Genomic DNA, 11,511 nt, shown 5'->3' with positions numbered 1-11,511 from the left:
TTATGAATATATATGATTCTACTTTTCTAAAACGTTTTATGATATAACGATTTCCATTATTTTAACCTTTAAACAAAATGATTCTTAAATATATTTAGTTTTGGAAAAATAAAATTATCATATTTATTTGATTTAGTTTCAAACGTACAAAAATGTTTTCAGTTTAAAAAGAACTTTATTATTAAAACGTATATAACTTTTATAAATATCTAGAACCACTTTTGACAACTCATTACTTAACCAGTATGATAAAGATAACGATATTTATATTTTATTTTATTAAATATATATAACGATTTAAATTAATATTATATATATTTATACGCGTATTATACATACATAGTTTTATATACTTTTACTATACTTAAACTTTACCTTTACTTTATTTTTACTTTACTTTAACTTTAATAATTCACTTTAATAATTCATACTTTAATAATTCACTTTAATAATTCATACTTTAATAATTCACTTTAATAATTCATACTTTAATAATTCACTTTAATAATTCATACTTTAATAATTCACTTTAATAATTCAAAAATCTATTATAAATAGAATTCAATAGGTTTCATTATTTCATAGAAACTTGAAAATATTTTTCTCTAAACTCTCTCAATCGATTTACATATATATATTTACTCAGTATTATTTCAAGATATTATTAGTATACATAAAATATTACAACGGAGTGCTATCCGAGTGATTTCGAAATTGTTTTTCGAGCGGGATAGAGCTAAGGAAATTATGGGTTATAGCTATGGAGGTTATGGGTATGGTTCGGGAGTATTGCTCGTGAGTCAAACTAGTGTTTATCATCTCCGTTGCGTCTACGTACTTTTCCTGCAATATTGAATCTCAATATTGATACGTGAGCTCTCATAACTTAACTTTTATATATTATTAGTGTATCCCTGACTAGTGCTCGAGCATATAGGATTATACGTGCTTATACGTTCGTTATTGTCGTTAGATAGGTTATGTCGAATCTTGAATTAAATACATATGCTATTAAGATAAGGTATATGATATGCATGTCGTTGGAAAGCTAGCGAAAAATTGAGAACTTTTCATTTAGATATCGAATGGTTTCGATGAACGGTTTAGAAGTTATAGTCAATTGAATTTTTGTATTATTATTAAAAATGATTATTATTATTATCGTCGTTATTATCGTCGTTATAATCTAATTATTATTATTATTATTATTATTATTATTATTATTATTATTATTATTATTATTATTATTATTATTGTTATTATTATTGTTATTATTATTATTATTATTATTATTATTATTATTATTATTATTATTATTATTATTATCATTGTCGTTATTAATAAAAGATATTATTGTTATTTTTATTATTATTACTATCGTTATTATCGTTAAGGTTATAATTATTATTATTATTATTATTATTATTATTATTATTATTATTATTATTATTATTATCATTCAAATAGTTATTAGTATTATCATTAATATTATTATTATTAGTATTAATATAATTAAAACTAATATTAGTAACATCTAATTATTATGATTACTATTATTATTATTAATATGAACGCGATATAAAAGACGACTAAAAGCTATTAAACAAAGTAATTAGGAAATAATGGGTATGAGTATCATGATGAAATTAAGATATTGTAAGATATTGATTTAAAGGAAAAATATTGTTTTCATTATTTTACTATTATTATTATTAAAAGTATTATTAATATTAAAACTATCATTTTTACTAAAATTATTATTTTTAATAAAAATATCATTGTTAATATGAAACATTATTATTATTATCATTTTAGTACTATTGTTAATAAAAATTATCATTTTATCATTTTTAGAAAATATAATTATTGTTATTTTTATTAGTAGAATAATAATAATTATTATAAAATAATATAACTTTTACTTATTATTATTATTATTATCAATATTATTTTATCAAATAAATATGTGATACAAAGATATTTTACTACGTATAATATAATTACATTAATAATACCTATTACATTATTTTTATGATATTAAATGAACTTTATAAATTTTATTACTTAAGATATATAAAAGTATATTTTTATTATATAAATTTTAATATAAAATTTTATTTACTAATAAAAGAACTATATTATTTACTTTAATAAAATCTATTAAAAATATTTAAATAAATAAAACGACTATATTTAAACTATATAATAATCATGTATAAATTTTGGAAGACATTTTGGTCAATATGACTTTTGTTGACTTTTGCATATTTAGTCTCGAGCATTAGGATTGTGACACACTACGACTTGACCTTAATTGTTAGACAGATATTGATCAAACATATATATATATATATATATATATATATATATATATATATATATATATATATATATATATATATATATATATATATATATATATATATATATATATATATATATATAATTAATATAGGTTCGTGAATCCAAGGCCAACATTGCACTTGTTCAATGACGTCATATGTATTTTTACTACAAAATACAGTATTGTGAGTTTCATTTGCCCTTTTTACTCTTTACATTTTTGGGCTGAGAATACATGCAAATGCTTTATTAACTGTTTTACAATATTTATATGCGTGAGTTTCATTTGCTCCCTTTTTAAATACTTTTGCAATATATATATTTTTGGGACTGGGAATACATGCGTTGCTTTTATAAATGTTTTACGAAATAGACACAAGTAATCGAAACTACATTCTATGGTTGGATTATCGAATCGAATATGCCCCTTTTTAGCTTGGTAACCTAAGAATTAGGGAACAGTACCCCTAATTGATGCGAATCCTAAAGTTAGATCTATGGGCCTAACAAACCCCATCCGAGGTACGGATGCTTTAGTACTTCGATTTTTTTACAGACGAGAGGATTCTATTATACAGACAAGAGGATTCTGTTTTGGAGATATTCTATATGCATCTTGTTAATGTCGGTTACCAGGTGTTCACCATATGAATGATTTTACCTTAATGCAGACGAGAGGATTCTGCTTGAGGATTATGTTTATGAAAAATGAAAATCTTGTGGTCTATTATATTATTGGAAATGATTTTACCTTAATGCAGACGAGAGGATTCTGCTTGAGGATTATGTTTATAAAAAATAAAAATTTTGTGGTCTATTATATTATTGAAAATGATTTTACCTTTATGCAGACGAGAGGATTCTGCTATTGAAATTATGTTTAATAAAAATCTTGTGGTTTATTAAAATAATGGAAATGAATGATTGTGATAAACTAATGAACTCACCAACCTTTTGGTTGACACTTGAAAGCATGTTTATTCTTAGGTTTGAAAGAAATCTTTCACTGTGCATTAGCTCATTTTAATGATATTACTTGGAGTCATTCATGACATATTTCGAAAGACGTTGCATTCGAGTCATTGATTTCATCAAGATTATTATTAAGTCAATTATAGTTGGATGTATTATGAAATGGTATGCATGTCGTCAACTTTAGATGTGAATAAAGTTTGTCTTTTAAAAACGAATGCAATGTTTGTAAAATGTATCATATAAAGGTCAAATACCTCGCGATGCAATCAACTATTGTGAATCGTTTATAATGTATATGAACGGGTCCTTTCATATTGTAAGTATTATACAATCCTAATTAATATTCTTATTTACTTCTTTTACCCAAAAGTATTATTTTATATAATTGTTTTATTTCTACATTTAATTAAATTATAGAAAAAATCATATAAAATAATCTAGAAGTCTGTTCGATAGGTAATTTCCGTCATTGGAACCGTATGAACAAACCCTAGGACATAAGCTTACATATCAGGCATGAAAACCAATGCAAAATTCTGAAAAATTCGGATTTTATATTATACATATATTAAAACTTGTAAAAATCATATCTTTTAATCCGTACATCCGTTTTTAATGCATTTTATATATTTTTGAGTCGCAACATCGATCCTGACATGATGAACTTGTCAAATCAGTCTAGATCAGTCACGAATTTCGAGGTTACATCAGATATAATATTATTTTATATATTTAATTTATATAAACTTTAAAAATTCATATATTGAGTTATATACTTCCGTTCAACACGAATCTTAAATGAAAATCGCGCTACTCTTCGAGAGGAACTCAAATAACTATAAAGTTTTATCCAAAAATCATGGCATGCATCCTGAAAACGCAAGTTTCAATTCTGCCCGGTATTATATTAATCGAAAAATCGTGTTTTTAACATATTTTCATTATTTAAACAACACCACAATTAATTTCAAGCACTATAACCATACATACAAGAATAATAACATAATAATTATGAAGAATTAAAAAAGATGTAGTTTTATGACTACCTCAAATCAAGAAACGAAAAAGATATATGTAAAGATCGCGTTGCAAGGAACCTGAATATGTTAATCAACTTGAATGAAGATGTACGATTATGAAGATGAGATCACAATTGATGATGAAGGTGATGGTGATGGTGATGGTGATGTCATCGACCAAGGGAAAAAAAGAAAGAGAGAAAAATTTTGATTTTTTTATTTTATGGAAAATAATGAGATAAAATCAAATATAATGGAGTGTATCAAAAATTGCAAAATTTTTAGAATTTACCCCACACGGTCGGCCGACTTTTTTATTTATTTATTATTTGTTTTATTGCTATTGTGCAATCTTATCTCTAATTAAATTGATATTATACTAAATATCAAAAGTCAAATCTTGGATAAAAAGCAACTCAAAATTTCTTTCTTTTTTCTTTTATTCGGCCGAAGGGAGTATATATATATATATTTATTATTATTTTTTTTAAAAATAGATAATATCCAAACACATTTATTTAATTTATTTAAATTGATTAATGGGATAGTTTTAATTAAAAAGAGAGATACGGGACAACCCATTAGGTTATCAAAGTGAATTGGCTATATTGAGCTAAATTGGCCCAATTCATTAATTTTGGCCTTTTGACCTTAGCCCGAACGATAAAATGAACTTGATCCGATAACTAGAACATTACGCGATTAATGATACGCGAAAAAAATAATAATTTACGAATTAAAATATAGGAATATTTATTATTTCAATTGACATAGAAATATCACATAGAAGAATTCGGATTTGGGAATCATGAATATATAATCGTGGGGTTAGAAAATCGTGATGATTCATTGAATATGACCATTCTACGTAGGAACGTACTAACACATAAACACACATTTTCATTTTATAGATAATATAGGAATATTATTTACTTTATATAGAATATAGTTAATCATTTAGAAATGGCATGGCAAGGATGCAACTTAACGAAAGTTAAATATAATCAATTACATCGCAGTCACTTATATATATATATATATATATATATATATATATATATATATATATATATATATATATATATATATATATATATATATATATATATATATATATATATGTGTGTGTGTGTGTGTGTGTGTGTGTGTGTGTGTGTGTGTATGTGTGTGTGTGTGTGTGTGTGTCATAACCCATAATGATAAAAAAATCGGTGTAAAATAATATAGATTTTAACTAATAATCGTCAAATATTTAATGAAGAGTTAATGGAAAAAGTGGAGTTGTTAGAGTACTGACCCCTTAAAGAAAATCTCGTCCCAAGATTTGGTTTGTGTAGGTAAAGACACTAAGAAGTTAAGACGATACACAAAACATATGAGACTAAAACAAGTTTGTTAGCAAGGACTTACCTGTAAAAAAATTCCTTATCGCTGCAGGCCTCGTAAGTTTGGAGATTATAAGCTCCAGTGTTGGAAGATCCAATATCCTGCTTTCCCTTCGGACAGTCCTTCACAAGATGACCCATCTGTCTGCAGTTTAAACACTTATAGGAGGCAGTTCTACAGTTTTTCTCTATGTGACCCATCTTCTTGCACTTCCTACACTTCACGGTGCAAAAGCCAGCATGGTGTTTTTTACATCGCGTACATAATGGTTTCTTGCACTTGGGGTTAGTCTTGAAAGTAGATCCCTTCTCATAGTTGCGAAACATCCCTGTGTATTGCTTAAAAATTGAGTGAAGTTACCAGTGCGATTCTCATTCCACTTCCTCTTCCCATTAGCCCTTTTCATGTTAGTAGATAGCTCTTTTTCTCTCATTTGAATGTCCCAGTTCATCCTGTTAGTCACCATATTGATGGCTCAAGAAATTGATGTCGGGTTATGGGAAACAACATAACCCAGTATCTCAGTAGGAAACCCTAATACATACCTCTCGATGCCAACACTTTCAGGCGTGACCATTGCGGACACAATAGGGATAGTTCTCTTAATCAAATATTATAAATAGCAGTGTCAGTTTCGATGACCTGCAAACCCAAAATATCATTCTCCCATCTCTGTCGTTCTTGTCTAGGACAATAGTTCTCGGTAATGCCAAACTCATTTATTTAATTTATTTAAATTGATTAATGGGTGAGTTTTAAATTAAAAAGAGAGAAACGGGACAACCCATTGGGTTATCAAAGTGATTTGACTATATTGGGCCAAATTGACCCAATTCATTAATTTTGGCCTTTTGACCTTGGCCCAAACGATAAAATGAACTTGATTCGATAATTAGAACATTATGCGATTTATGATACGCGAAAAGAATAATATTTTACGAATTAAAATATAGGAATATTTTATTATTTCAATTGACATAGAAATGTCACATAGAAGAATTCGGATTTGGGAATCATGAATATATAATCGTGGGTTAGGAAATCGAGATGATTAATCGAATATGACCATTCTACGTAGGAACGTACTAACATATAAACACACATTTTCATTTTAAAAATAATATAACAATCTTATTTACTTTATATAGAATATAGTAAATCGTTTAGAAGTAGCGTGGCAAGGATGCAACTTAACGAAAATTAAATAAAATCATTACGTCGCAGTCACTTAAAAGGATATATATATATATATATATATATATATATATATATATATATATATATATATATATATATATATATATATATATATATATATATATATATATATATATATATATATATATATATATATATATATATATATATATATATATATATAAACACCTAACAACATAACTACAGAGTAGTGTAATATATATATCATAACCCATAATGATAAAAAAAAAAAAAAAAAAAAGAAATTCGGTGTAGAATTACATAGATTTTAACTAACGATCGTCAAATATTTAACGGGGAGTTAACGAAAAAAGTCGGGTTGTTACAGTCGGGAACTCGTGTGAGTTTGGTAACCGACGGAACTTATCGAGCTAGTGGGAGTTAGTCAACTGGTAGATTGGTGGAGGTGATTATGCCACATTGTTATCCAATGTTCTCAAGATTAGTGTGATGTTTCCGGATAACAGTAGGGCTTCGAATACTTTTTTTTTCTCTCCAATGGCAAAGAAATTTGTGACTGACTGGTGGTATAAACCAAGTTTCTTCTCGAGTTGTCGCAGTTTGTTTCTTACTCGTACCGTGGGAGCGTACTTGGGATGAGAAGATAGGTTTGTGAAATTCATAGCTATGAGGAAGTCAGGGTACCAACGAGAAAGCGGAAAGTGGTAGACTTCGAGGTTGTGATTGCATTCTCACCAGAGCCTTGATGAAAAGTCTACGAGGGCGCCTGTTGGATTTTTTTGTTGTTGGTGAAGAAAATGATAGATAGATGGTATAATCTGTACTAGTGGTCGTTTTCATGTGTGTTCGGGATTAGACGTGTCTAGAATGATCGGTGAGGCGGTGTTGTCTCATGAAAGAATCCTATCATTAAAGTCTCGCTCACTTGAGTTGATCTTCTAGTGTAAGAAGATGATCTCCGTGTTAGAAGATGGTGGCATAGAAATCGAGATGACCCAAGCTAGTAATTAAGAGATTGGATTGTTACTCAGCGGTGTTTTTGGTGTTGAAAAACTTCACTTACTCGTAGGTTAACGAGTGATGTGCGGCGTGATTCAGGTGTGTTATCCAACGGCATCAAAAAGAGTTGGTAATAAGCTATTCTAGAGTTATTGTGGGTTTTTTAGACATAGTTGACATGTGTGATGGATTTTCCTGTTGAAGATCGATGTGGGTTTTGTTCAAAGTCTTTAAGTGCGAGATTGTTAAGTGTGTAGAATATTGAACAATTTAAAATAAAAAGGAATTTAGATTAGGTTGAATGTCACGTTTAGTGACTTAGGGTCACTGTTGGTGACATCACTAGAAAGAACCAAATAAAGTAGAAAGGTTCATACGTGAGGTGATGTTGCAAAACGTAACAAACTAGAAATGGTCCCGAGTTGCTGCTGGTAGGATAGTTATCATTGTAAAAACCTATATGTTTTTCGTTAAAATATGTTTAACAAATTTAAATATTCCAAAAGAACCTACAATCAAATCCACATAATTTGATTTCTTAAATTGTTGTTAGCATAAAAGACGTAAAGAAAGATGAATTTAACTTAAATTGCCACCATGAGGATTGAGGACTTGATTTAAGTTGTCACTCATGAGGATTGAGGACAATCACATTGTTTGAAAAGTACACCATTTAGAGAGTATATGAAACGGCCCGCGCATTGCGGCGGGCGCGTTTTGGTTCACTTGTCATGTAGTTATTTCGTGATATCGTTGGTGTTTTTTCTTGGCTGTTTACATTATAAAATTAAAAGTAGCTACAATGAGCTAATAGTTTCCCAGCTATGTAATTTTAACTATTTACGTTGACAAAATATGTAGTGTTGGTTAACAGCATTTATTCCCGCCTTAGATGAGCTGGAAATCCAAACTTCGGTTTTGTAAACAGTTTGGTGATGATATTTGTAAACAGTTTGGTGATGATATAGTTGTTGATACATAGGTTAGATAATATGTTCTTACATACTGTACAATGTCCTTACACACATTGTGCATACATATTCAAAAGGTTGTATACTTATGTATACATATTACTATATTATCTAATAGACAAAAATGGTGAATAGTAATCAGGAGTATTTTCATCATTTCACTTTTTTAAAATTTTAACTAACCTTCGTTACACCAATAAAGACCCTACACTTTTTTCATAAATTCAAAACGACCTCCCAAATAGGGGGTAAACTGTCAAATAACCATTTTTATAAAAAAATCTTAAATAAACTCCACCCAATATCTTCTCGCTCGCAACGAGTTAAATTTTTCTGACACCATCGTTAAACTCGAAATAATTTTAGGAACACAATGTCACTAACTATACGCAAAAAGAACGCTTTTTAAAAAACGCTAAATATTTGAGCTACTTTTCATACATGTTGATTTTGCGATAAATTTTTAAAAGTCGAAAATTCCATAACGAAACGCGGAGATGCACATATATTGTTAAATTAAAATATCATTTATATCTTTCGTGGGTTATACCTTTTAGTTCAACTCGAGTTGCGCTTCAACGACATCATCGTTAGCCACGAAATAATTTTACAAACTAAACGCAACAAAATATATTGAAAACCGAACCTCCAGAACGAAGCGAGGGTTCGAAAACTAGTTATGTTCAAAAGACTACATACTTCACTATACACTTGCATAGTTCATAAGTGTAGCTGCTAGCTGATTGTTGTGCTTTTCTTTATCTTTTTTCTTGGACTGGTGCTTGCATTGCTCTGCAAAAGTGAATGTGAGTTTTATTAATTTATAACCTACTGTATAACATAATTATTTATCATCTAATTTAGTTACTAATTATTAACATTAACATTTAATTATTAAAATATAACTCCATATATAATACTCTTTAAGCACAAAAATGATACCTCAGCATACTCTTTACTTCTTTGAGTAACATATCTTTTCCATTTCAGCTTTATCTAACTATGATCCAGCCATATGACTTTTGAGGCCATCAGACTTATCAGACTTTTGAAGGATAAACTATGAGAAAAACTAATCTATTCATAAGAAATGGATTGAATCTGCAACTTAAGGTAAAGAAAGAAAGAAAGGATAAACTTGAAAATAGAGATGTAATTGCCTGATGCTTTCTTCAAGGAATATTGCAAATAAGAGCCTATGTTGCTATTAATCTTAATTCAATATTTTTATCTTAAGCATTCTTATTATATGGTGAGTTTTAATTTAGGTAGTAGGTCTTAAGTTTTGTTGGCTGTAAAAATATGTATTGTGTTTTTTAGGGTTGTGATTGTTATCAGATCATCAAACAGTGATAGTAACAAATAAATGGAGTTACAACAACCCAACATTTACTCAACCAAAGGACATAATATTTGACCCTCTAGCATTCTAACTTAACCCTAGCAACAATGTAGATCTCGGGAGGGTGGTTAAATGTTAGTCGCCAAATGCATTTGCCAATAATCATCAAACCCTTTGTTGACTGATTGGACGTGACCGATTGAAAACAATGAGAATAAAGGTGTACATGATACATAGGAAAACCTATATAAGGGAGACGTTCTCTCGTGTAGAATTCGGTCCATTTAAAAAAATATATAACTTACTTTTCCAATCTAGTAAATCTGTTTTAGATGAGTTAAGAATTCCCATTAGAACCCACTATATGTTATAAGAAATTAAATTTGATTGTTACATCTAATCTAAATCTTAGGTGCCAAATTTCATTGAACGGGTATATATACAGTGAAGTTTTAAGATGATGATGTGTTTGTATATTGATTGATGGTTGTCTTCGATATCCGGATTGAAGTAGCTGTGAGTAGTTGGTGATGTTGTTAGTTGCAGTAGACCTGTTAGGTGATGAAGATTATGGTTATTGAGAGTTGCTTATGGAAGTATAGTATTTATATTTAGCAGTGGAACTGTTTTGATCTAGTGAGCTGTTTTGTATAAAATACATTCAAAATTCATGAGGCTGACATGGTTCAACAGTGTTCTTTTTGCATTCGAAAGGTCTTTGGGCGGCTCGGGTATCTTAATTGCCACAATTAGTACGACCATCACCTAGATATACGAAGCAAAAGTTGATGATTTTCACCCGCAAGAAACTTTTGTTGCATCATATACGTGAGTAGGTTTAATCGATCTTACCTCATCTACATAGAGTAGTGCATACACGGAACACTCACTATCAAAATGTACCTTTATCTTCAAAACGTTAAACTACCATGAATAGAAAATGATGAGCATACATTAAATTACATTAGATGTTTAAACGAACCACAAAAATTACATGTAGGAAAATTTGTAAATAATTACCTGTTGCAATTGCTATTAAATGGATTATTACACCCCATTCGGAACCATTATATTTCGGTAATCCAACTAATAACTTCACATCATCATTCTGCACATTCACCAATTACTCATTCATTCATACATTCATAGAAAAAATGTGTTATTGTAGTCTGTAGATGATGCAAACTAAATCATTAGATAATTACCTTTAAGCAAATAACATCAGAAATTTAAAATGAATGCAACAGTTTCAAAATGAGGACCAAATTGAGCAGAAATCCTAACATGAAAAGACATT

The 11,511-nt window shown here is 28.7% G+C and overlaps 1 long non-coding RNA gene across 1 annotated transcript; it reads right to left on the bottom strand.

Moving 5' to 3' along the window:
• Window positions 1-10,078: 10,078 nt before the first annotated feature.
• On the bottom strand, window positions 10,079-11,308 carry LOC139851364 (uncharacterized). The gene is made up of 3 exons (XR_011760600.1): window positions 11,235-11,308; window positions 11,067-11,138; window positions 10,079-10,979 (listed from the first exon to the last, which is right to left on the bottom strand). It is a non-coding gene; the product is annotated as an uncharacterized lncRNA (long non-coding RNA).
• Window positions 11,309-11,511: the final 203 nt, after the last annotated feature.

Source organism: Rutidosis leptorrhynchoides, chromosome 6, assembly GCF_046630445.1.
Source record: "Rutidosis leptorrhynchoides isolate AG116_Rl617_1_P2 chromosome 6, CSIRO_AGI_Rlap_v1, whole genome shotgun sequence".
Lineage (NCBI taxonomy): Eukaryota > Viridiplantae > Streptophyta > Magnoliopsida > Asterales > Asteraceae > Rutidosis > Rutidosis leptorrhynchoides.
This window is presented reverse-complemented; position numbering and strand designations above follow the sequence as displayed.